The following is a 27,273-nucleotide window of genomic DNA, read 5'->3' as shown; positions in this document are numbered from 1 at the left end:
TGGACCGGACACACCGTTGGAGAAAGTAATTTATCAGGTAAACATAAATTCTGTTTTTAAACAACTTTCGAATTTACTACTATTTAATTTGCTTCCTTCTCTTGTTATCCTTTGCTGAAAAGTTTATCTAGGCAAGTTCAGGAGCAGCAGAGAACCTAGGTTCTAGCTGCTGATTGGCGGCTGCATATATATACCGATTGTCATTGGCTCACGGACATGTGTTCAGTTAGAAACCAGTAGTGCAATGCTGCTCCTTTAACAAAGCATAACAAGAAAATGAAACAAATTAGATAATAGAAGTAAATTAGAAAATAGTTTGAATCATTTCATGCCTCTTTAAATAGAAACTATAGTTAGATAGATTTTTCATCAAACATTTTATTTAAAAAAAAAAAAAAAATGATTTAAATATAAACAAAAAATCTGATTTTATCTGTAAATGCAGCCTGTGAATTAGGATTGGTCCTTTTTTCCCTCCCCATGTGAAGGGTGAACCCTGGGAATGTGTTGTCCTGTTGTATTTTCTCCCTGTATTATTCATGTGATGGTAAACCCTGTGCTATTAAATGTTTTTTTTTTGTTTTTTTTTTCCTTTAGCTTTTTATTAACCATAACAGAATGCAAAGCCATACCTTTCAAATTCACAGAGGCATGACAGTAAAACAAAAGGAAAAAGCCATATCACACAATGGTTCAAAAAAAAAGTTATACAGTCAAATCCTGCATTATCATTAGTTACAATTTTCAATAAACATTTGTATGAAAAAAAAGAGAAACAGGCAAATACTATTACCAATAAACTTACAAAAAAACTTGCATTGACTTGCATTAGCTTGCATACTGTATGGTATTTTCCTTGATATATAAAACTATAACACACAAGAGAAAAAAAAGAAAAGAAGAAGAGAAAAAAAAAAAAAAAATTATAAAAAATTAAAGGGAAAAAACAAACAGATAAAACAAGCCTCCACACCCCTCTAAACCTCCCACCATCCCCAATTCTATTCTTGACATTAATCAGGGAATTCGCCGTTTGCTATGGCGGTTTCCATATAGATAGAGCCCTTAAATGGAAAAATTATTTGTTTTTGTATTTCTATAGGGAAGCTATGGATTATACTTTTCCATTTATAGAAAAATTGTTTAATTCTATGTTTAATTCTGAGTCTATTGATGTATCCAATTGTTCTAAAATTAATTGGTTTTTGAGTTGTTGTATAAATTCTTTCAGGCTTGGAACTTGGTGCGATTTCCAGTGTTTCAGTATCAGCAATCTACCCGTAATGATTAGCGTGTTTAATTGGCGAATATTTTTATGTTCTAACTCCCCCTGGTTTATTAAAAAGAAAACACTTATCATTAAATTGTATCTTGCATTGATTTATTTTGCTTGCCCAATTTGTTACTTTAAACCAGAATTTTTTAATTTTTGTACAACTCCAAAAGCAGTGATCTAAGTCGGCATTAATAGTTTTACATTTGTGACAACGTGCCAGTGTTTTGTCCCATCTAGCCTTTACTTGAGGTGTAATATAGATGCGATTTATAATTTTTGTATGTGATTCTCTCCATGAGGAAGCAATTGTTGCTCTGTCTACCAGATTAAAGCTAGTCTGAATTTTTTCAGTTGAAACTTGCCAACAATCTGCTATTCTTTCAATATTACGCTGTCCATACGTACTATTAATTATTTTGTAGATGGTTGAAATACTATACTTCCCTGCCTTGAAAAGAATTATGGCCGGGTCCATTTTATACCATGTCTCTACCATTATATTTAATTGTGATGTTCCCTGAAGATAGTGTCTTATTTGCAGGTATGCATAAAATTCTTTGCTTGGTAACTCAAATTCCTGTTGTATTTGAGAAAAAGACTTACAGATCTCTAAGTCATTCTCTATCAGTTGATTTACCTTAATTAGTCCTTTCGCTGCCCAGTTTTTAAAGATTTTAGATTCTATTCCCGGTGTAAAATTGGGATTTCCTTGAATAGGAAGATGTTTTGAGTAGGTTACTGGTATATTTAGTTGTACAAGAATCTTTTGCCATGCCTTAATTACCATTTGTATGGCCGGGAACTGTTTAATTTTATAAGGACATTTATCGATAGTAGTATGCAACAGAGCGCAGAGAGAGTATGGGGCTACCAAAATCTCTTCCAGAGGTGACACTGAATAATGGTCAGTCTTTGCTAGCCAATCCAATGCAATCTTCGCGATACAGGCTAGGTTGTAAGTCTCGATATCTGGTAGAGCACAGCCCCCGTCTCTTCTAGAAAAAGAGAGTTTTTTAAGTGATATAGCCCATCTTTTCTTGGCCCACAAAAATTGGGTACACGCTTGTTTATATAATTTAAGATCCGTTTTTTTAATCAAGATAGGTAGGTTTTGCATTAAGTATAACAGTTTGGGAAACAGCAACATTTTAATTAGGTTAATTTTACCGGTCAGGGTGAGTTTAAATTTTGCCCATTTTTCCATATCATGTTTTATTTTAAGAAAGATTGGTGGGTAATTGAGATCATACCAATCTTTAAAATTACTCGAAAGTCTAATACCGAGGTAGGTAAAAGAGACTTTTGCTTCCTTAAAAGGAGGGGATCGCATTGAATTCTTATTTTTACATAGCCAGAAGATTTCTGACTTTAAGGAGTTAATTTTGTAGCCAGAAAATGTGCCAAAATCTTGTAATATTTTATGTAAAATTGGTATAGATTTTTTTGTATTGGCGGTTAGAACTAATAAGTCGTCAGCATATAATAGTGTCGTTACCCGCCTTTTACCTATCTTTATCCCTTCCAAGTCTTTTCTCAATATTATAGCGAGGGGTTCTAGTGCCAGGTTAAACAAGTAGGTAGACAGTGGGCATCCTTGTCTAACCCCTTTGTATATTGGGAAGTATTTTGAGAGAGTATCATTTATTATGACGGCAGCAGTAGCCGACTTATATATTAAGGAGGTAAATTGGAGAAAAGGGCCCTCGACTCCATACTTTTTAAGTGCTGTAAAAAGATGATCCCATATAATGGAGTCGAAGGCCTTCTCTGCATCAATTTTTATTAATGCTGCGTCTGGTCCTGATAAGCCATCATCCATATCCATTTTTTTTTTAAAAAGGTTAAGTATTAGCTCCAATTTACGTAAATTACGTGTACAGCTTCTGCCCGGCATAAAACCTACTTGATCTTTATGTATTAATGATCCGATTAATTGCTTAAATCTGTGGGCTATTATGGATATCAATAATTTATAATCACTGTTTAATAGTGATATCGGTCTATATGACCCTACATCTTCTTGGTTTTTATTTTTTTTCAAGATCAGCACTATTAAAGATGCAGCAAAATATTTGGAACACGTCATGTTTTCTATGAAGTATTGGTTAAACAAAGAAGTTAGTAAGGGTGTTATATCTTCAGAAAGAATTTTGTATAGTTCTGCTGGGATCTGGTCTGGACCCGCGGCTTTATTAACTGTTAATTTTTTGATTGCATTGGTGACTTCCAAGGCTGTGATAGGGGAATTTAATTTGTCTAACCTTATTCGTTCTAACCTTGGCAGTTGTACTTTGCTCCAAAAATTATTTTTGGTTTGTGTATTGACTGGTGTCTCCGCATAGACCTCCTGAAAATATAGGGATATAAATTGTTGGATTTCTTTAATATTAGTAGTTCGCCCAGATGGAGTCTTAATAGAGCCAATAGTATCTCTCTTTTTTTTTTAGATTTGGTTATATTAGCTAGGAATTTTCCAGCTTTTCCGCCATGCCTATAAAAGAAGAGTCTTTTTTTAAGATCATCTTGTGCAGTTTTCTGCGTTAAAAATATTTCTCTTTCTTTTTTAGTTTTTTGATAGATTTCCCATTGTTTTCTAATGGGATTGCTAATATATAGGTTGTATGTATTACGTAGTCGGGAAGCCAGTTCAATATCTCTAGCCATAAATTTCCGTTTTTGTGCTACCAAGTAGGCTTTGATTTCACCTCTTATCACAGCCTTGAAGGTCTCCCATACAATTTCCAATTTTATTCCTGGAGTTGCGTTGGTCTGCATAAAATCTGACCATTTAATTCTTAACCATGTTTTGAATTGTGTGTTTGACGTTAGATACCTAGGGAAAAAAACCCTACCTAATTTACTTCCTTGTACATTTTTTAATTTAAGATTGAGTGTGATAATTGCATGATCCGATAAAACTATTTCTTGTATCTCTGCCTTCATTTCTAGCCTTAATAATTTCTCGCTTACCAGAAAGTAGTCTATCCTAGACATCGTACAGTGTGCGTGTGACTCGCATGTATATTTCCGCAAATCTGGGTTTTGCACCCGCCAAATATCTTTAATATTTAATGGATTACAAAAGTTCTTAAATAATTTAACTTCCTGCTTGCTATTCCTGTTTAGTGATGGTTTAAGCCTGTCCAGGCTGGGATATTTGACAAGGTTAAGGTCCCCTGCTATAATCAAATTTTCTGTGGAACTAAATAGTAACTTAGTCTGCAAGTTTGCCCAAAATGATTTGTCCACTTTATTAGGGCCATAGATATTACACAATGTAATCTTTATCCCTGAAATTTCAAGCTGTATTATCAAGAATCTTTCTTCTAGATCTAACTCCTTTCTTAAGATTTTGTACTGTAATTTTTTGTGGAACAAAACTGCTACTCCCTTTTTCCTGTTAGCACATGGTGTGCCCACTACTTCTCCCACCCAATCGCTCCTTAGTTTATGCAATTCAACCTCTTTCAGATGCGTTTCCTGAATAAATGCTACGTCTATTTTATGCCTTTTTAGCTGGGCTAATATTTTTTTGCGTTTTATAGGTGACGAAATTCCCCCTACGTTCCACGAGGCAAAGTTAACTGAATTACACATTTATATATAGTAAATAGAGCGCCCCCTTATACAGAGAACTAGACAGGTCTTTCATAGCCAACTCTATAAGTAGCTATAAGCAGGTGGGTGATGGGGGAGGGGAGGGGTGAGAGGGGAAGACAAAAGAAAGAGAAAGAAAGAAGAAGGAAAAAAAAAAAAAAGGGATAAAAATAAAGTATTTGAGCAACATCAGACAATTTACCTGGAGGGTGGGTCGATTTCAGCATAATCATCATAGATTTAGTAAGTAACTAAAGAAAACAGCTCAAGCAACAAATACCAATTTACAATAGGATAGATTTCATTTTGGCAAATTCTCTAGCTTCCTCTGGGGAGTTGAGGACCTTATTTTCACCATCTGATAGAATTTTAATTTTGGCAGGGTAAATAACCGTAGCTTTTATACCTGCCTGGATTAGTTTTGTACATATCGGTGTTATTTCTCTGCGTTTTTGTGACGTTTCAACTGAGTAATCTTGGAACATTAAAATAGATTTACCTTCTAGTGAGAATGGGGTATGCTGTCTGTATTGTTGCATAAGATTTACCTTGTCTTTAAAGTTGAGAAACCTGGCTATAATTGGCCTGCTCTTTACTGACCCATCTGGTAGTGTTTTAATTGAGCCCATACGATGTACTCTCTCTATCACCAATGGTAAGATTTCAGGTGTAATTCCTAACTTCTGTGGTATAACCATTGACATAAGATTGTCTAGATCTTGGTACTCTTTTGTCTCTGGTATCCCAAGCAGCCTGACATTATTCCTGCGGGTACGATCTTCTAGGTCATTAAGTTTGTCTTGTAGGTTTGCTATATGGTTACCCTGATCCCTTACTATTTGCTCCTGAACTAACTTGGCATCTTCTAAGTCAGAGATTCGTTGTTCTGCCTCGTTTAGTCTTAGGGTGAATTGTTTAATTTCTGTGGTTAGGTTGTTTATATCTATTTTGACTTGTTCAAACTGCGGTAGCATAATAGCAGAAATCTGTTTTACTATATCCTGAGTATCAATGTTATGTGCGTCTATATTCGTACCTACTGTAGCTATATTCCCTAGGTTGTCTGTACTAAGCCTGTTTTTCCTCTCTCTTGTCTTGGCCGGCATGTTTGGTGATTGTGATTTGTAATTAGTGATAAATTTCTCCATGTAAAGAAACGTGCAAGGAGGTGATGCGTGTGATACGTGAATGCGTATGGCAGTGTGAGGGAAAGAATCAATTGATCGTGTTAAGTAATCTATACAGTGGGGTTATGTGTGTGAATTGTTAGTGTTTTTTTTTTTTTTGTTTTTTTTTTTTTTTAAGTTGTCTTAAATAATTAAATACTAATGTATGTGTTGATAATAGGTAATAATGATATATTAAGTGAACAGCTATCCGTGCCTGTGATACTGTGAAAAAAAAAACCAACAGAGAGGTTTTTTTTTTTTTTTTTTTTTTTTTTACAAGGGTAGTTCAGCTACTAAAAATCACCTTACTTTGCCGTACTGTTTACTTTTCAACAGTAATCGCCCCCTGCTCATTGGAGCTGAACGATCCACTATATATTCATCAACAACAGTAGGGGGGGGGAAGGCTGATCTAGAGTCTGTAATGCTACAGTCTAGACATTCATCCCAAAATAACTTAGTAAGATATAGTACTTTTAGGACCACTGTTTAAGCACTCTAAGTTGAGAAGCAGAATAAATAACTCAACGAATAACCCAACATGCAATTGATTAGCATAACTAAAGGATATCTTAAGCTTAGGCTAATTTGTCACCTGTAGCACAAGCAAAAAACAGTATTAACTTTGCCCTTAAATATATATACTTAATGTTACATGTATCAGTTTTGCATATTAGATAGCTTAATAACAGAAAAAAAATGCAAATAAACAATGCAAATAAGCAGTTATCCCGCAGGCCTCTGTAAATATAAAACACTGCAAAAAAGAAGGCCAAAGAAATATCAAGAAGGGAGAGCAAGGGCCACAGGTTATTCCAAATGTGCAGTGTTTATAGCTGTGGGTATCCTATAGCAGTGATTTGCAACCTTTTTTTGCCGTGGCACACTTTTTTGCATTAAAAAATCCTGTGGCACACCACCATCCCAAAATTATACAAAATCACACATTGTAGCCTAATACAGGATATATATACAGTGTATATATATATATATATATATTATATATATATATATATATATATACACACACACTGTACTGTGCTGTCATGCCTCGCCTCCTACAAACTATACATGACATATTGACATTCATTCACAAACAATCATAATGATTGTCTGTGAATGAATGTCAATGTCATGGTTGTAAATGATGCCTGATGAGCCTGTCACATACCTACCAATATTTCAAAATTTGAAAGAGGGACACCCCCGCACTGTTGTCAGTCTGCCGCGGCACACCTGAGGATCTCTCACGGCACACTGGTTGAAAAACACTGTCCTATAGTATCCTACTTTGCCCCATTTAGTGAGGGGGGAAGAGTGTTTGGCAATATCTTACAAGAGTGTTATCAGTTAATAGCCGTTAGCCACTCTTTTTCCCCTAGGAAGGAGACTCCCAGATGGAAGCTAGGAAACTGCTTTATATAGATGAGTCAATAGGCGCTTTTAAACCTTTTCCTATTTTGCTGTAAATGTCTGCAAATGTCTCTTGACTGTTTTATGCTGCCAATCAATAGGTAGACGCCTCTCTTGTATCAGGCTCCTCTGTCACTGGCAAGGTTAGAGAAAAAAGGGAAATAGCCCCAGAGTTCAACTGAGTATGTGCAGTTCAGCTTATAAACTGTGTTCACTTTATTTCGTTTTATTATAGTGTTAGTACCCCTCTCTAGTATACTCTACCAGAGTCCACTTATTTGCGGCGGGGGACCGCACAGCAACTCCCTCAGAACACTCTCACCTTGCCAAGCCTTCCAAGTAAAATGATGCCCCACCCTGGTTTGTCTTACCAGAGTCCACAATCGTCGCGGGGGGGAAACTCACGATAGAGTAAAGGATCAGGTGTATTGCCGCTGTTATTTAGGCACAATTGCTGTTAGCTCCTGCAGCACTACGTCTCCCGTAGTCCAGCTGCATCCCACTGCGGTCTGTATGCGCCTCACTTGGCTGGAGTTGTACTGCGGTAACAGAGAATTCCCACTTGCCTCCGCTGTCAAAGCTGGTGCAGCGCAACAGTCCCAGGCACGAGGACCTCCATACGCCTGTATGACTGACCGGGAACTTATGCAGGCGAGCTCCGGTTGGAGGTTCCAATATCCGAGGGCCCTGAAAAGAATATGCCGGCCCCAAGGATTTGCCTGCAGGTGTATAGGTTCTCTCTGCGGTTGCACTCGCTCCCACTAGAGTACACGCACGCCGCTGATGCGTGCGTCTCCGCCCCTTCCGGTCAAAAGTCACAGCAGCCCACATTTCGCTATTAAATGTTAATGTGATGGTAAACCCTGTGCTATTAAATGTTAATGTGAGAGTAAACCCTGTGTTATTAAATGTTAATGTGAGAGTAAACCCTGTGGCTATTAAATGTTTATGTGAGAGTAAACCCTGTGGCTATTAAATGTTTATGTGAGAGTAAACCCTGTGGCTATTAAATGTTTATGTGAGAGTAAACCCTGTGGCTATTAAATGTTTATGTGAGAGTAAACCCTGTGGCTATTAAATGTTTATGTGAGAGTAAACCCTGTGGCTATTAAATGTTAATGTGAGAGTAAACCCTGTGGCTATTAAATGTTAATGTGAGAGTAAACCCTGTGGCTATTAAATGTTAATGTGAGAGTAAACCCTGTGGCTATTAAAGGGACACTGTACCCAAAAAATTTCTTTCGTGATTCAGATTGAGCATGACATTTTAAGCAACTTTCTAATTTACTCCTATTATCAAATTTTCTTCATTCTCTTGGTATCTTTATTTGAAATGCAAGAATGTAAGTTTAGATGCCGGCCCATTTTTGGTGAACCACCTGGGTTGTCCTTGCTGATTAGTGGATAAATTAATCCACCAATAAAAAAGTGCTGTCCAGAGTACTGAAACCAAAAAAAAGCTTAGATGCCTTCTTTTTCAAATAATGATAGCAAGAGAACGAAGAAAAATTGATAATAGGAGTAAATTAGAAAGTTTCTTAAAATTGCATGCTCAATCTGAATCACGAAAGAAATTTTTTGGGTACAGTGTCCCTTTAAATGTTAATGTGAGAGTAAACCCTGTGGCTATTAAATGTTAATGTGAGAGTAAACCCTGTGGCTATTAAATGTTAATGTGATGGTAAACCCTGTGCTATTAAATGTTAATGTGAGAGTAAACCCTGTGGCTATTAAATGTTAATGTGAGAGTAAACCCTGTGGCTATTAAATGTTAATGTGAGAGTAAACCCTGTGGCTATTAAATGTTAATGTGAGAGTAAACCCTGTGGCTATTAAATGTTAATGTGAGAGTAAACCCTGTGGCTATTAAATGTTAATGTGAGAGTAAACCCTGTGGCTATTAAATGTTAATGTGAGAGTAAACCCTGTGGCTATTAAATGTTAATGTGAGAGTAAACCCTGTGGCTATTAAATGTTAATGTGAGAGTAAACCCTGTGGCTATTAAATGTTAATGTGAGAGTAAACCCTGTGGCTATTAAATGTTAATGTGAGAGTAAACCCTGTGGCTATTAAATGTTAATGTGAGAGTAAACCCTGTGGCTATTAAATGTTGCTTTTAACTCTCTGCATTGTACCTAAGCATTAAAGGGATACTGAATGCACATTTTTTTTTCTTTCATGATTCAGATTGAGCAGCAATTTCAAGCAACTTTCTAATTTACTCCTATTATCAATTTTTTGAAAAAGCAGGAATGTAAGCTTATGAGCTGGCCCATTTTGGTTCAGTACCCTGGATAGTGCTTGCTGATTGGTGGCTACATTTAGCCACCAATAAGCAAGCACTACCCAGGTGCTGAACCTAAAATGGGCTGGCTCATAAGCTTACATTCCTGCATTTTCAAATAAAGATACAAAGAGAATGAAGAAAAATTGATAACCTGTGTAAATTAGAGCATGCAACTTTCTATCCAAATGTTGAAAGAAAAAATGTGGGTTCAGTATTCCTTTGTTTTGTTTTAATATCTGTACTTGAAAAGTCTGTTTATGTTAAAAACTTACCTAAATGTAAGCAGCCTGTTGCCCCTGTGTAAAACCTTTTTCTTTCATACAGGTGGTGAGTCCGTGAGCCATTACTCCTAGGAATTACCCTTCCCTACCCACCAGGAGGAGGCAAAACTTCCCAAACCCCAAGAGCTCTATAAAACCCCTCCCACCTCACCTCACTCTTACCTTTGCCTCCGCTGGAGGTGGTTGAAGAATGAAGATGTGCATTTCATCCTACAGAGAGAGGGATTTTCAGTCTATGTTGAGGCCCGTTTTCCCCTCAGAGTACAGCGTTTGTCAGAGGGATGTATATGGGTTATGGTTAGTGGCTCTTTTATTACTTCATTGGAAAATTTGGCAAACAACTTCCATAATTGGTCACAGGGACTTGTCTCTTGCCTCCTTCTATGGATCTACAATATACTCCTATTCTATAGCCTCTGCTGATCTGTTTCACTACTGGTTTTTTTTAGATGTTTCTAAATCACATCCTTTAAGTACCATTACTCATGGACTCCACAACTTGGGTAGTAGTTCCTAAGAGTAATGATCGTGGACTCTCACCACTTATATGAAAGAAAACATTATTTATGCTTAACTGATAAATTCATTTTATTCATGGTGGCGAGAGTCCAGAAGACCCCACCCTAGACTTTTGGTATTTTCTTTATTTGTTTTTTCTTAAGCATATATATTTTTTCCCCCTGCTTCTTTTATTGCTTTTATTTCTCATTTTGCTTGGCTATACTGTAGACTTAGGTACCTGTGAGGTGGGGTTTTATAGGTCTCTTGGGGTTTGGGAATCTTTGCCTCTTCCTAGTGGTAAGAGAGTAATTTCCAGGCGTAATGGATTGTGGGCTCTACCACTATGAAAGAAATGAATATATCAGGTAAGCTTATTAATAATAATAATATAATATTAAATAAACATAATTTATGCTTACCTGATAAATTCCTTTCTTCTGTTGTGTGATCAGTCCACGGGTCATCATTACTTCTGGGATATAACTCCTCCCCAACAGGAAATGCAAGAGGATTCACCCAGCAGAGCTGCATATAGCTCCTCCCCTCTACGTCACTCCCAGTCATTCGACCAAGAATCAACGAGAAAGGAGAAACCAAGGGTGAAGTGGTGACTGGAGTATAATCTAAAAGATATTTACCTGCCTTAAAACAGGGCGGGCCGTGGACTGATCACACAACAGAAGAAAGGAATTTATCAGGTAAGCATAAATTATGTTTTCTTCTGTTATGTGTGATCAGTCCACGGGTCATCATTACTTCTGGGATACCAATACCAAAGCAAAAGTACACGGATGACGGGAGGGATAGGCAGGCTCATTATACAGAAGGAACCACTGCCTGAAGAACCTTTCTCCCAAAAATAGCCTCCGAAGAAGCAAAAGTGTCAAATTTGTAAAATTTGGAAAAAGTATGAAGCGAAGACCAAGTTGCAGCCTTGCAAATCTGTTCAACAGAGGCCTCATTCTTAAAGGCCCAAGTGGAAGCCACAGCTCTAGTAGAATGAGCTGTAATTCTTTCAGGAGGCTGCTGTCCAGCAGTCTCATAGGCTAAACGAATTATGCTACGAAGCCAGAAGGAGAGAGAGGTAGCCGAAGCCTTATGACCTCTCCTCTGACCAGAGTACACGACAAACAGGGAAGACGTTTGTCGAAAATCCTTAGTTGCCTGCAAGTAGAACTTGAGGGCACGAACTACATCCAGATTGTGTAGAAGACGTTCCTTCTTTGAAGAAGGATTTGGACACAAGGATGGAACAACAATCTCTTGATTGATATTCCTGTTAGTGACTACCTTAGGTAAGAACCCAGGTTTAGTACGCAGAACTACCTTGTCTGAGTGAAAAATCAGATAAGGAGAATCACAATGTAAGGCTGATAACTCAGAGACTCTTCGAGCCGAGGAAATAGCCATTAAAAACAGAACTTTCCAAGATAACAATTTTATATCAATGGAATGAAGGGGTTCAAACGGAACACCCTGTAAAACGTTAAGAACTAAGTTTAAACTCCATGGCGGAGCAACAGTTTTAAACACAGGCTTGATCCTAGCTAAAGCCTGACAAAAGGCCTGGACGTCTGGATTTTCTGACAGACGCCTGTGTAACAAGATGGACAGAGCTGAGATCTGTCCCTTTAATGAGCTAGCCGATAAACCCTTTTCTAAACCTTCTTGTAGAAAGGACAATATCCTAGGAATCCTAACCTTACTCCAGGAGTAACCTTTGGATTCGCACCAGTATAGGTATTTACGCCATATCTTATGGTAAATCCTTCTGGTAACAGGCTTCCTAGCCTGTATCAGGGTATCAATAACCGACTCAGAAAAACCACGTTTTGATAAAATCAAGCGTTCAATTTCCAAGCAGTCAGCTTCAGAGAAGTTAGATTTTGATGTTTGAATGGACCCTGTATCAGAAGGTCCTGTCTTAGAGGTAGAGACCAAGGCGGACAGGATGACATGTCCACTAGATCTGCATACCAAGTCCTGCGTGGCCATGCAGGCGCTATTAGAATCACTGATGCTCTCTCCTGTTTGATTTTGGCAATCAATCGAGGAAGCAGCGGGAAGGGTGGAAACACATAAGCCATCCCGAAGTTCCAAGGTGCTGTTAAAGCATCTATCAGAACCGCTCCCGGATCCCTGGATCTGGACCCGTAGCGAGGAAGTTTGGCGTTCTGGCGAGACGCCATAAGATCTATCTCTGGTTTGCCCCAACGTCTAAGTATTTGGGCAAAGACCTCCGGATGAAGTTCCCACTCCCCCGGATGAAAAGTCTGGCGACTCAAGAAATCCGCCTCCCAGTTCTCCACTCCCGGGATGTGGATTGCTGACAGGTGGCAAGAGTGAGACTCTGCCCAGCGAATTATCTTTGATACTTCCATCATTGCTAGGGAGCTTCTTGTCCCTCCTTGATGGTTGATGTAAGCTACAGTCGTGATGTTGTCCGACTGAAACCTGATGAACCCCCGAGTTTTTAACTGGGGCCAAGCCAGAAGGGCATGGAGAACTGCTCTTAATTCCAGAATGTTTATTGGTAGGAGACTTTCCTCCTGATTCCATTGTCCCTGAGCCTTCAGAGAATTCCAGACAGCGCCCCAACCTAGTAGGCTGGCGTCTGTTGTTACAATTGTCCAGTCCGGCCTGCTGAATGGCATCCCCCTGGACAGATGTGGCCGAGAAAGCCACCATAGAAGAGAGTTTCTGGTCTCTTGATCCAGATTCAGAGTAGGGGACAAGTCTGAGTAATCCCCATTCCACTGACTCAGCATGCACAATTGCAGCGGTCTGAGATGTAGACGTGCAAAGGGTACTATGTCCATTGCTGCTACCATTAAGCCGATCACCTCCATGCATTGAGCTACTGACGGGAGTTGAATGGAATGAAGGACACGGCATGCATTTAGAAGCTTTGTTAATCTGTCTTCTGTCAAATAAATCTTCATTTCTACAGAATCTATAAGAGTCCCCAAGAATGGAACTCTTGTGAGAGGAAAAAGAGAACTCTTCTTTTCGTTCACTTTCCATCCATGCGACCTTAGAAATGCCAGAACTAACTCTGTATGAGACTTGGCAGTTTGAAAGCTTGAAGCTTGTATCAGAATGTCGTCTAGGTACGGAGCTACCGAAATTCCTCGCGGTCTTAGTACCGCCAGAAGGGCACCCAGAACCTTTGTGAAGATTCTTGGAGCCGTAGCCAATCCGAATGGAAGAGCTACAAACTGGTAATGCCTGTCTAAGAAGGCAAACCTTAGATACCGGTAATGATCTTTGTGAATCGGTATGTGAAGGTAAGCATCCTTTAAATCCACTGTGGTCATGTACTGACCCTTTTGGATCATGGGTAAGATTGTCCGAATAGTTTCCATTTTGAACGATGGAACTCTTAGGAATTTGTTTAGGATCTTTAAATCCAAGATTGGCCTGAAAGTTCCCTCTTTTTTGGGAACCACAAACAGGTTTGAGTAAAACCCTTGTCCTTGTTCCGACCGCGGAACCGGATGGATCACTCCCATTAATAACAGATCTTGTACACAGCGTAGAAACGCTTCTTTCTTTATCTGGTTTGTTGACAACCTTGACAGATGAAATCTCCCTCTTGGGGGATAGAATTTGAAGTCTAGAAGGTATCCCTGAGATATGATCTCTAGCGTCCAGGGATCCTGAACATCTCTTGCCCAAGCCTGGGCGAAGAGAGAGAGTCTGCCCCCCACTAGATCCGGTCCCGGATCGGGGGCCCTCGGTTCATGCTGTCTTTGGGGCAGCAGCAGGTTTCCTGGCCTGCTTGCCCTTGTTCCAGGACTGGTTAGGTTTCCAGCCTTGTCTGTAACGAGCAACAGCTCCTTCCTGTTTTGGTGCAGTGGAAGTTAATGCTGCTCCTGCTTTGAAATTCCGAAAGGGACGAAAATTAGACTGTCTAGCCTTAGCTTTGGCTTTGTCTTGAGGCAGGGCGTGGCCCTTACCTCCTGTAATGTCAGCGATAATTTCTTTCAAACCGGGCCCAAATAAAGTTTGCCCCTTGAAAGGTATATTAAGTAATTTGGACTTAGAAGTTACATCAGCTGACCAGGATTTTAGCCACAGCGCCCTACGTGCCTGAATGGCGAATCCTGAGTTCTTAGCCGTAAGTTTGGTTAAATGTACTACGGCCTCCGAAATGAATGAATTAGCTAGTTTAAGGACTCTAAGCCTGTCCGTAATGTCGTCCAGGGTAGCTGAACTAAGGTTCTCTTCCAGAGACTCAATCCAAAATGCTGCCGCAGCCGTAATCGGCGCGATGCATGCAAGGGGTTGCAATATAAAACCTTGTTGAACAAACATTTTCTTAAGGTAACCCTCTAATTTTTTATCCATTGGATCTGAAAAAGCACAGCTATCCTCCACTGGGATAGTGGTACGCTTAGCTAAAGTAGAAACTGCTCCCTCCACCTTAGGGACCGTTTGCCATAAGTCCCGTGTGGTGGCGTCTATTGGAAACATCTTTCTAAATATTGGAGGGGGTGAGAACGGCACACCGGGTCTATCCCACTCCTTAGTAACAATTTCAGTTAGTCTCTTAGGTATAGGAAAAAACGTCAGTACTCGCCGGTACCGCAAAGTATTTATCCAACCTACACAATTTCTCTGGTATTGCAACAGTGTTACAATCATTAAGAGTCGCTAAAACCTCCCCTAGTAATACACGGAGGTTCTCCAATTTAAATTTAAAATTTGAAATATCTGAATCCAATCTGTTTGGATCAGAACCATCACCCACAGAATGAAGCTCTCCGTCCTCATGCTCTGCAAGCTGTGACGCAGTATCAGACATGGCCCTAGTATTATCAGCGCACTCTGTTCTCACCCCAGAGTGATCACGCTTGCCTCTTAGTTCTGGTAATTTAGCCAAAACTTCAGTCATAACAGTAGCCATATCTTGTAATGTTATCTGTAATGGCCGCCCAGATGTACTAGGCGCCATAATATCACGCACCTCCCGGGCGGGAGATGCAGGTACTGACACGTGAGGCGAGTTAGTCGGCATAACTCTCCCCTCGCTGTTTGGTGAAATTTGTTCAATTTGTACAGATTGGCTTTTATTTAAAGTAGCATCAATACAGTTAGTACATAAATTTCTATTGGGCTCCACCTTGGCATTGGAACAAATGACACAGATATCTTCCTCTGAATCAGACATGTTTAACACACTAGCAATAAACTTGCAACTTGGTTACAATCTTATTTAACAAAAACGTACTGTGCCTCAAAGAAGCACAAAACGATTAAATGACAGTTGAAATAATGAACTGAAAGACAGTTATAGCATCAATCCTTAAAAACAACACAACTTTTAGCAAAGGTTTGTTCCCATTAGTAAAGTAACCATAATTAAATTTGAAACATAAAAATTACAGAGCAACGTTTTTAATAACAGTCAATATATAAGTCTCACAGCTCTGCTGAGAGAATCTACCTCCCTCCAAAGAAGTTTGAAGACCCCTGAGTTCTGTTAGAGATGAACCGGATCATGCAGGAAATACAAGAGTAACTGACTGGAAATTTTTGATGCGTAGCAAAGAGCGCCAAAAACGGCCCCTCCCCCTCACACACAGCAGTGAGAGAGAAACGAAACTGTCACAATTAAAACAAGCAACTGCCAAGTGGAAAAATAATGCCCAAATATTTATTCACTCAGTACCTCAGAAAATGTAAACGATTCTACATTCCAGCAAAAACGTTTAACATAATAAATACCTATTAAAAGGTTTAATGTACTTTTAACAGAGTAATTCCGGTGAAATACCATCCCCAGAATACTGAAGTGTAGAGTATACATACATGTCATTATAACGGTATGGCAGGATTTTCTCATCAATTCCATTCAGAAAATAAAAACTGCTACATACCTCAATGCAGATTCATCTGCCCGCTGTCCCCTGATCTGAAGCTTTTACCTCCCTCAGATGGCCGAGAAACAGCAATATGATCTTAACTACTCCGGTTAAAATCATAGTAAAAACTCTGGTAGATTCTTCTTCAAACTCTGCCAGAGAGGTAATAACACGCTCCGGTGCTATTGTAAAATAACAAACTTTTGATTGAAGTTATAAAAACTAAGTATAATCACCATAGTCCTCTCACACATCCTATCTAGTCTTTGGGTGCAAGAGAATGACTGGGAGTGACGTAGAGGGGAGGAGCTATATGCAGCTCTGCTGGGTGAATCCTCTTGCATTTCCTGTTGGGGAGGAGTTATATCCCAGAAGTAATGATGACCCGTGGACTGATCACACATAACAGAAGAAATATGTTTCTTGTTCAGTGATGATGCAGATGGTACAGCCAATATGAAGCATGCTCTATAGCTTTCAATTGTAGCGTTGTAGCGCACTCGTGTGCCTGTGAAGGAAGAAGCCAGATATACTGCACATGCATATTCATCAATATAGGGGATCCTAACTTCCTTCACAGATATTTAGTGCATATATTTATAGCCACATTGTGTGCTGTCTATTGTACCCTTTCAGGACGGGCGCAAGTGTTGAAGATCGGAATGAAGTTCGGATGTAAACATTTGTTAGGAAATTACGCAATAGTCAATGTGATCATATGACTTCAACGAAGGGATCAGATTATGGGGGCTGCCTTCGACAGAGCTTGACAAACCCAGGAGCCAGGGAGCCACTGGCTTCTAGAAATGTACCCCTGGGTCCTAAATTTTTGGGTTATTTCTTATATATTTATATACAAACACCACTGTCTGGCTCCTAAATATTCTTGCTGGCTCAGAAATTGTAAACAGATTTGTCGACCCCTGGCCTATGATGCTAGGCACGTCCCCCAGTTGGATTTTCCATTTCTTAAAAGCTGGAGGGAGCAGGATGCCGAAAAAGTTACGACGCTCCATGTCATCCTTATAGGTGTTTAAGCCCATCGCTTTTAAGACAGACGGCATTGAAGGTAGTAACGGTGTCTAGGGGTTAAAGCGACAATAAAACTGAGTAAATAATAGGTTACGGTGCTTGGTACTTTGGTGATACTTTCTAGCACTCACTTATGTGATGTGTTGCAAAGGTGGATCTGTAGATCCCACAAACAGCTTTTCTGTCTTTGTATTATTATTATATCTTTGTAGCTTGTGAGAATATAATTTTAATGCAAAAATATTTAACGTATGTACAGCACCAAAGGGTTTAAATACCTACAGTTTTTGAGTTAAAATTAAATCTGATGAATGAAGAATTAAAAAAAAAATAATAATAAATTCGCTGTAGTACAATCAGATATTTATCACTAATTTGCATGTTACTACCCACAATTCTTAGCTGTGGCTGATTTGTATTGTGGTTTCAAGCACTTCTGTGGATTTGTTTTTTTAACACGCTGAGTAATGTGATACATAATGGTACTGCTGGTCTTCAGTAAGCCCTATTGCTTGGGGTATAGCTGCATTATCCAGGGTTTGTTTCTTATTGATTAGAATATGTCAGGATTTTCTTCTGAGTCATTTTAAAGTTGAACTGTCCTGTTTAGGTGTCTGAGTTATTTCTCTGTACCAATGGGAGCAGAGTATTTAATATACTTGTTCCTCTCCCACAGTGAAACTAGTTATTTTCAGTTGCTCAAAAGATTGAACCAAAAGTAAAAAAAATCTCTGTATGTAATGCTCTATTCCAAGAACCCAGAACCACAAAATAGAAAGTTCCTGTTACATTTTCTGCCAGTGGGAAGACATGACCTACTTTCTATCTAGACTATGTATAAAAGAATTTGGAAGATATTTTCCTTAATATCCGTCAGGAGCTTTGATCCAGATGTATTTTTTTTTTAACCTTGAGTGGAGGTCATTTTACTATATTAGCTGGTGACGTCACAGTGTTTGTATGAAAACATCAATCTATTATTAAGGCTCCGATGGCTTCTGCACTTCACAGTGCAAATGCAGAACAAAGCTCTTATTGTTTATAGTTCCTTGTATGACCAGCCCAGGAAATTCATGTTACCCCTTATGTTGTAAAGCAGATTCAGCATCTAACTCACAGTGCTGATGTATTGGTGCTTTATTTATAATCAGCACTTGTACCTGAGCGAACCCTTATGTTATAAAGCAGATGCAGGCATTTAACTTGCAGTGCTGATGTATTGATGCTTTATTTATAATCAGCACTTGTACCTGAGCTAACCCTTATGTTATAAAGCAGATTCAGCATCTAACTCGCAATGCTGATGTATTGGTGCTTTATTTATAATCAGCACTTGTACCTGAACTAACCCTTATGTTATAAAGCAGATTCAGCATCTAACTCACAGTGCTGATGTATTGATGCTTTATTTATAATCAGCACTTGTATCTGAGCGAACCCTTATGTTATAAAGCAGATTCAGCATCTAACTCACAGTGCTGATGTATTGATGGTTTATTTATAATCAGCACTTGTACCTGAGCTAACCCTTATGTTATAAAGCAGATGTAGCATCTAACTCACAGTGCTGATGTATTGGTGCTTTATTTATAATCAGCACTTGTACCTGAGCTAACCCTTATGTTCTAAAGCAGATGCAGGCATTTAACTTGCAGTGCTGATGTATTGATGCTTTATTTATAATCAGCACTTGTACCTGAGCTAACCCTTATGTTATAAAGCAGATTCAGCATCTAACTCACAGTGCTGATGTATTGGTGCTTTATTTATAATCAGCACTTGTACCTGAGCTAACCCTTATGTTATAAAGCAGATGCAGACATCTAACTCACAGTGCTGATGTATTGGTGCTTTATTTATAATCAGCACTTGTACCTGAGCTAACCCTTATGTTATAAAGCAGATGCAGGCATTTAACTCGCAGTACTGATGTATTGGTGCTTTATTTATAATCAGCACTTGTACCTGAGCTAACCCTTATGTTATAAAGCAGATGCAGCATCTAACTCACAGTGCTGATGTATTGGTGCTTTATTTATAATCAGCACTTGTACCTGAGCTAACCCTTATGTTATAAAGCAGATGCAGGCATTTAACTTGCAGTGCTGATGTATTGATGCTTTATTTATAATCAGCACTTGTACCTGAGCGAACCCTTATGTTATAAAGCAGATGCAGCATCTAACTCACAGTGCTGATGTATTGGTGCTTTATTTATAATCAGCACTTGTACCTGAGCTAACCCTTATGTTATAAAGCAGATTCAGCATCTAACTCACAGTGCTGATGTATTGGTGCTTTATTTATAATCAGCACTTGTACCTGAACTAACCCTTATGTTATAAAGCAGATGCAGGCATTTAACTTGCAGTGCTGATGTATTGATGCTTTATTTATAATCAGCACTTGTACCTGAACTAACCCTTATGTTATAAAGCAGATTCAGCATCTAACTCGCAATGCTGATGTATTGGTGCTTTATTTATAATCAGCAGTTGTACCTGAGCGAACCCTTTTGTTATAAAGCAGATGCAACATCTAACTCACAGTGCTGATGTACTGATGCTTTATTTATAATCAGCACTTGTACCTGAGCTAACCCTTATGTTATAAAGCAGATTCAGCATCTAACTCACAGTGCTGATGTATTGGTGCTTTATTTATAATCAGCACTTGTACCTGAGCTAACCCTTATGTTATAAAGCAGATTCAGCATCTAACTCGCAGTGCTGATTTATTGGTGCTTTATTTATAATCAGCACTTGTACCTGAGCTAACCCTTATGTTATAAAGCAGATTCAGCATCTAACTCGCAATGCTGATGTATTGGTGCTTTATTTATAATCAGCACTTGTACCTGAACTAACCCTTATGTTATAAAGCAGATTCAGCATCTAACTCACAGTGCTGATGTATTGATGCTTTATTTATAATCAGCACTTGTATCTGAGCGAACCCTTATGTTATAAAGCAGATTCAGCATCTAACTCACAGTGCTGATGTATTGATGGTTTATTTATAATCAGCACTTGTACCTGAGCTAACCCTTATGTTATAAAGCAGATGTAGCATCTAACTCACAGTGCTGATGTATTGGTGCTTTATTTATAATCAGCACTTGTACCTGAGCTAACCCTTATGTTCTAAAGCAGATGCAGGCATTTAACTTGCAGTGCTGATGTATTGATGCTTTATTTATAATCAGCACTTGTACCTGAGCTAACCCTTATGTTATAAAGCAGATTCAGCATCTAACTCACAGTGCTGATGTATTGGTGCTTTATTTATAATCAGCACTTGTACCTGAGCTAACCCTTATGTTATAAAGCAGATGCAGACATCTAACTCACAGTGCTGATGTATTGGTGCTTTATTTATAATCAGCACTTGTACCTGAGCTAACCCTTATGTTATAAAGCAGATGCAGGCATTTAACTCGCAGTACTGATGTATTGGTGCTTTATTTATAATCAGCACTTGTACCTGAGCTAACCCTTATGTTATAAAGCAGATGCAGCATCTAACTCACAGTGCTGATGTATTGGTGCTTTATTTATAATCAGCACTTGTACCTGAGCTAACCCTTATGTTATAAAGCAGATGCAGGCATTTAACTTGCAGTGCTGATGTATTGATGCTTTATTTATAATCAGCACTTGTACCTGAGCGAACCCTTATGTTATAAAGCAGATGCAGCATCTAACTCACAGTGCTGATGTATTGGTGCTTTATTTATAATCAGCACTTGTACCTGAGCTAACCCTTATGTTATAAAGCAGATTCAGCATCTAACTCACAGTGCTGATGTATTGGTGCTTTATTTATAATCAGCACTTGTACCTGAACTAACCCTTATGTTATAAAGCAGATGCAGGCATTTAACTTGCAGTGCTGATGTATTGATGCTTTATTTATAATCAGCACTTGTACCTGAACTAACCCTTATGTTATAAAGCAGATTCAGCATCTAACTCGCAATGCTGATGTATTGGTGCTTTATTTATAATCAGCAGTTGTACCTGAGCGAACCCTTTTGTTATAAAGCAGATGCAACATCTAACTCACAGTGCTGATGTATTGATGCTTTATTTATAATCAGCACTTGTACCTGAGCTAACCCTTATGTTATAAAGCAGATTCAGCATCTAACTCACAGTGCTGATGTATTGGTGCTTTATTTATAATCAGCACTTGTACCTGAGCTAACCCTTATGTTATAAAGCAGATTCAGCATCTAACTCGCAGTGCTGATGTATTTTTGCTTTATTTATAATCAGCACTTGTACCTGAGCGAACACTTATGTTATAAAGCAGATTCAGCATCTAACTCGCAGTGCTGATGTATTTTTGCTTTATTTATAATCAGCACTTGTACCTGAGCTAACCCTTATGTTATAAAGCAGATTCAGCATCTAACTCGCAGTGCTGATGTATTGATGCTTTATTTATAATCAGCACTTGTACCTGAGCTAACCCTTATGTTATAAAGCAGATTCAGCATCTAACTCAGTGCTGATGTATTGGTGCTTTATTTATAATCAGCACTTGTACCTGAGCTAACCCTTATGTTATAAAGCAGATGTAGCATCTAACTCAGTGCTGATGTATTGGTGCTTTATTTATAATCAGCACTTGTACCTGAGCGAACCCTTATGTTATAAAGCAGATGCAGCATCTAACTCAGTGCTGATGTATTGGTGCTTTATTTATAATCAGCACTTGTATCTGAGCTAACCCTTATGTTATAAAGCAGATTCAGCATCTAACTCGCAGTGCTGATGTATTGATGCTTTATTTATAATCAGCACTTGTACCTGAGCTAACCCTTATGTTATAAAGCAGATTCAGCATCTAACTCAGTGCTGATGTATTGGTGCTTTATTTATAATCAGCACTTGTACCTGAGCGAACCCTTATGTTATAAAGCAGATGCAGCATCTAACTCAGTGCTGATGTATTGGTGCTTTATTTATAATCAGCACTTGTACCTGAGCTAACCCTTATGTTATAAAGCAGATGCAGGCATTTAACTTGCAGTGCTGATGTATTGGTGCTTTATTTATAATCAGCACTTGTACCTGAGCTAACCCTATTGTTATAAAGCAGATGCAGCATCTAACTCACAGTGCTGATGTATTGGTGCTTTATTTATAATCAGCACTTGTACCTGAGCTAACCCTTATGTTATAAAGCAGATGCAGCATCTAACTCACAGTGCTGATGTATTGGTGCTTTATTTATAATCAGCACTTGTACCTGAGCTAACCCTTATGTTATAAAGCAGATGCAGCATCTAACTCAGTGCTGATGTATTGGTGCTTTATTTATAATCAGCACTTGTACCTGAGCTAACCCTTATGTTATAAAGCAGATGCAGCATCTAACTCAGTGCTGATGTATTGGTGCTTTATTTATAATCAACACTTGTACCTGAGCGAACCCTTATGTTATAAAGCAGATGCAGCATCTAACTCACAGTGCTGATGTATTGGTGCTTTATTTATAATCAGCACTTGTACCTGAGCGAACCCTTATGTTATAAAGCAGATTCAGCATCTAACTCGCAGTGCTGATGTATTGATGCTTTATTTATAATCAGCACTTGTATCTGAGCTAACCCTTATGTTATAAAGCAGATACAGGCATCTAACTCACAGTGCTGATGTATTGATGCTTTATTTATAATCGGCACTTGTACCTGAGCGAACCCTTATGTTATAAAGCAGATGCAGGCATCTAACTCAGTGCTGATGTATTGGTGCTTTATTTATAATCAGCACTTGTACCTGAGCTAACCCTTATGTTATAAAGCAGATGCAGCATCTAACTCACAGTGCTGATGTATTGGTGCTTTATTTCTTCTGTTATGTGTGATCAGTCCACGGGTCATCATTACTTCTGGGATATAACTCCTCCCCAACAGGAAATGCAAGAGGATTCACCCAGCAGAGCTGCATATAGCTCCTCCCCTCTACGTCAGTCCCAGTCATTCTCTTGCACCCAACGACTAGATAGGATGTGTGAGAGGACTATGGTGATTATACTTAGTTTTTATGACTTCAATCAAAAGTTTGTTATTTTACAATAGCACCGGAGCGTGTTATTACTTCTCTGGCAGAGTTTGAGGAAGAATCTGCCAGAGTTTTTTACTATGATTTTAACCGGAGTAGTTAAGATCATATTGCTGTTCTCGGCCATCTGAGGGAGGTAAAAGCTTCAGATCAGGGGACAGCGGGCAGATGAATCTGCATTGAGGTATGTAGCAGTTTTTATTTTCTGAATGGAATTGATGAGAAAATCCTGCCATACCGTTATAATGACATGTATGTATACACTTCAGTATTCTGGGGATGGTATTTCACCGGAACTACTCTGTTAAAAGTCACTAATCCTTTTAATAAGTATTTATCATGTTAAACGTTTTTGCTGGAATGTAGAATCGTTTACATTGCTGAGGTACTGAGTGAATAAATATTTGGGCATTATTTTCCACTTGGCAGTTGTTTGCTTTTAATTGTGACAGTTTCGTTTCTCTTCACTGCTGTGTGTGAGGGGGAGGGGCCGTTTTTGGCGCTCTTTGCTACGCATCAAAAAATTCCAGTCAGTTACTCTTATATTTCCTGCATGATCCGGTTCATCTCTGACAGATCTCAGGGGTCTTCAAACTTCTTTGGAGGGAGGTAGATTCTCTCAGCAGAGCTGTGAGAATTTTATATTGACTGTGAATAAAAACGTTGCTCTGTAATTTTTATGTCAAATTTAATTATTGTTATTTTACTAATGGGAACAAACCTTTGCTAAAAGTTGTGTTGTTTTAAAGTTTGATGGTATAACTGTTTTTCAGTTCATTATTTCAACTGTCATTTAATCATTTAATCGTTTAGCTCCTCTTTGAGGCACAGTACGTTTTTACTAAAAAAGGTTATAACCAAGTTGCAAGTTTATTGCTAGTGTGTTAAACATGTCTGACTCAGAGGAAGATATCTGTGTCATTTGTTCCAATGCCAAGGTGGAGCCCAATAGAAATTTATGTACTAACTGTATTGATGCTACTTTAAATAAAAGTCAATCTGTACAATGTGAACAAATTTCACCAAACAGCGAGGGGAGAGTTATGCCGACTAACTCGCCTCACGCGGCAGTACCTGCATCTCCCGCCCGGGAGGTGCGTGATATTATGGCGCCTAGTACATCTGGGCGGCCATTACAGATAACATTACAAGATATGGCTACTGTTATGACTGAAGTTTTGTCTAAATTACCAGAACTAAGAGGCAAGCGTGATCACTCTGGGGTGAGAACAGAGTGTGCTGACAATACTAGGGCCATGTCTGATACTGCGTCACAGCTTGCAGAGCATGAGGACGGAGAGCTTCATTCTGTGGGTGACGGTTCTGATCCAAACAGATTGGATTCAGATATTTCAAATTTTAAATTTAAATTGGAGAACCTCCGTGTATTACTAGGGGAGGTCTTAGCAGCTCTCAATGATTGTAACACCGTTGCAATACCAGAGAAACTGTGTAGGTTGGATAAATACTTTGCGGTACCGGCGAGTACTGACGTTTTTCCTATACCTAAGAGACTAACTGAAATTGTTACTAAGGAGTGGGATAGACCCGGTGTGCCGTTCTCACCCCCTCCAATATTTAGAAAGATGTTTCCAATAGACGCCACCACTCGGGACTTATGGCAAACGGTCCCTAAGGTGGAGGGAGCAGTTTCTACTTTAGCTAAGCGTACCACTATCCCGGTGGAGGATAGCTGTGCTTTTTCAGATCCAATGGATAAAAAATTAGAGGGTTTCCTTAAGAAAATGTTTGTTCAACAAGGTTTTATATTGCAACCCCTTGCATGTATCGCGCCGATTACGGCTGCGGCAGCATTTTGGATTGAGTCTCTGGAAGAGAACCTTAGTTCATCTACGCTAGACGACATTACGGACAGGCTTAGAGTCCTTAAACTAGCTAATTCATTCATTTCGGAGGCCGTAGTACATTTAACCAAGCTTACGGCTAAGAACTCAGGATTCGCCATACAGGCACGTAGGGCGCTGTGGCTAAAATCCTGGTCAGCTGATGTTACTTCTAAGTCCAAATTACTTAATATACCTTTCAAGGGGCAGTCTTTATTTGGGCCCGGTTTGAAAGAAATTATCGCTGACATTACAGGAGGTAAGGGCCACGCCCTACCTCAAGACAAAGCCAAAGCTAAGGCTAGACAGTCTAATTTTCGTCCCTTTCGGAATTTCAAAACAGGAGCAGCATCAACCTCCACTGCACCAAAACAGGAAGGAGCTGTTGCTCGTTACAGGCAAGGCTGGAAGCCTAACCAGTCCTGGAACAAGAGCAAGCAGACCAGGAAACCTGCTGCTGCCCCAAAGACAGCATGAACCGAAAGCCCCCGATCCGGGACCGGATCTAGTGGGGGGCAGACTTTCTCTCTTCGCCCAGGCCTGGGCAAGAGATGTTCAGGATCCCTGGGCACTAGAGATCATATCTCAGGGATACCTTCTAGACTTCAAATTATCTCCCCCAAGAGGGAGATTTCATCTGTCAAGGTTGTCAACAAACCAGATAAAGAAAGAAGCGTTTCTACGCTGTGTACAAGATCTGTTATTAATGGGTGTGATCCATCCGGTTCCGCGGTCGGAACAAGGACAAGGGTTCTACTCAAACCTGTTTGTGGTTCCCAAAAAAGAGGGAACTTTCAGGCCAATCTTAGATTTAAAGATTCTAAACAAATTCCTAAGAGTTCCATCGTTCAAAATGGAAACTATTCGGACAATCTTACCCATGATCCAAAAGGGTCAGTACATGACCACAGTGGATTTAAAAGATGCTTACCTTCACATACCGATCCACAAAGATCATCACCGGTATCTAAGGTTTGCCTTCTTAGACAGGCACTACCAGTTTGTAGCTCTTCCATTCGGATTGGCTACGGCTCCAAGAATCTTCACAAAGGTTCTGGGTGCCCTTCTGGCGGTACTAAGACCGCGAGGGATTTCGGTAGCTCCGTACCTAGACGACATTCTAATACAAGCTTCAAGCTTTCAAACTGCCAAGTCTCATACAGAGCTAGTTCTGGCATTTCTAAGGTCGCATGGATGGAAAGTGAACGAAAAGAAGAGTTCTCTTTTTCCTCTCACAAGAGTTCCATTCTTGGGGACTCTTATAGATTCTGTAGAAATGAAGATTTACCTGACAGAAGACAGGTTAACAAAGCTTCAAAATGCATGCCGTGTCCTTCATTCCATTCAACACCCGTCAGTAGCTCAATGCATGGAGGTGATCGGCTTAATGGTAGCGGCAATGGACATAGTACCTTTTGCACGCCTACACCTCAGACCGCTGCAATTGTGCATGCTAGGTCAGTGGAATGGGGATTACTCAGATTTGTCCCCTACTCTGAATCTGAATCAAGAGACCAGAAATTCTCTTCTATGGTGGCTTTATCGGCCACACCTGTCCAGGGGGATGCCATTCAGCAGGCCAGACTGGACAATTGTAACAACAGACGCCAGCCTACTAGGTTGGGGCGCTGTCTGGAATTCTCTGAAGGCTCAGGGACTATGGAATCAGGAGGAGAGTCTCCTTCCAATAAACATTCTGGAATTGAGAGCAGTTCTCAATGCCCTTCTGGCTTGGCCCCAATTAACAACTCGGGGGTTCATCAGGTTTCAGTCGGACAACATCACGACTGTAGCTTACATCAACCATCAGGGAGGGACAAGAAGCTCCCTAGCAATGATGGAAGTATCAAGGATAATTCGCTGGGCAGAGTCTCACTCTTGCCACCTGTCAGCAATCCACATCCCGGGAGTGGAGAACTGGGAGGCGGATTTCT

The sequence above is a fragment of the Bombina bombina genome, chromosome 6 (genome assembly GCF_027579735.1).
Source record: "Bombina bombina isolate aBomBom1 chromosome 6, aBomBom1.pri, whole genome shotgun sequence".
Classification (NCBI taxonomy): Eukaryota; Metazoa; Chordata; class Amphibia; order Anura; family Bombinatoridae; genus Bombina; species Bombina bombina.
This window is presented reverse-complemented; position numbering follows the sequence as displayed.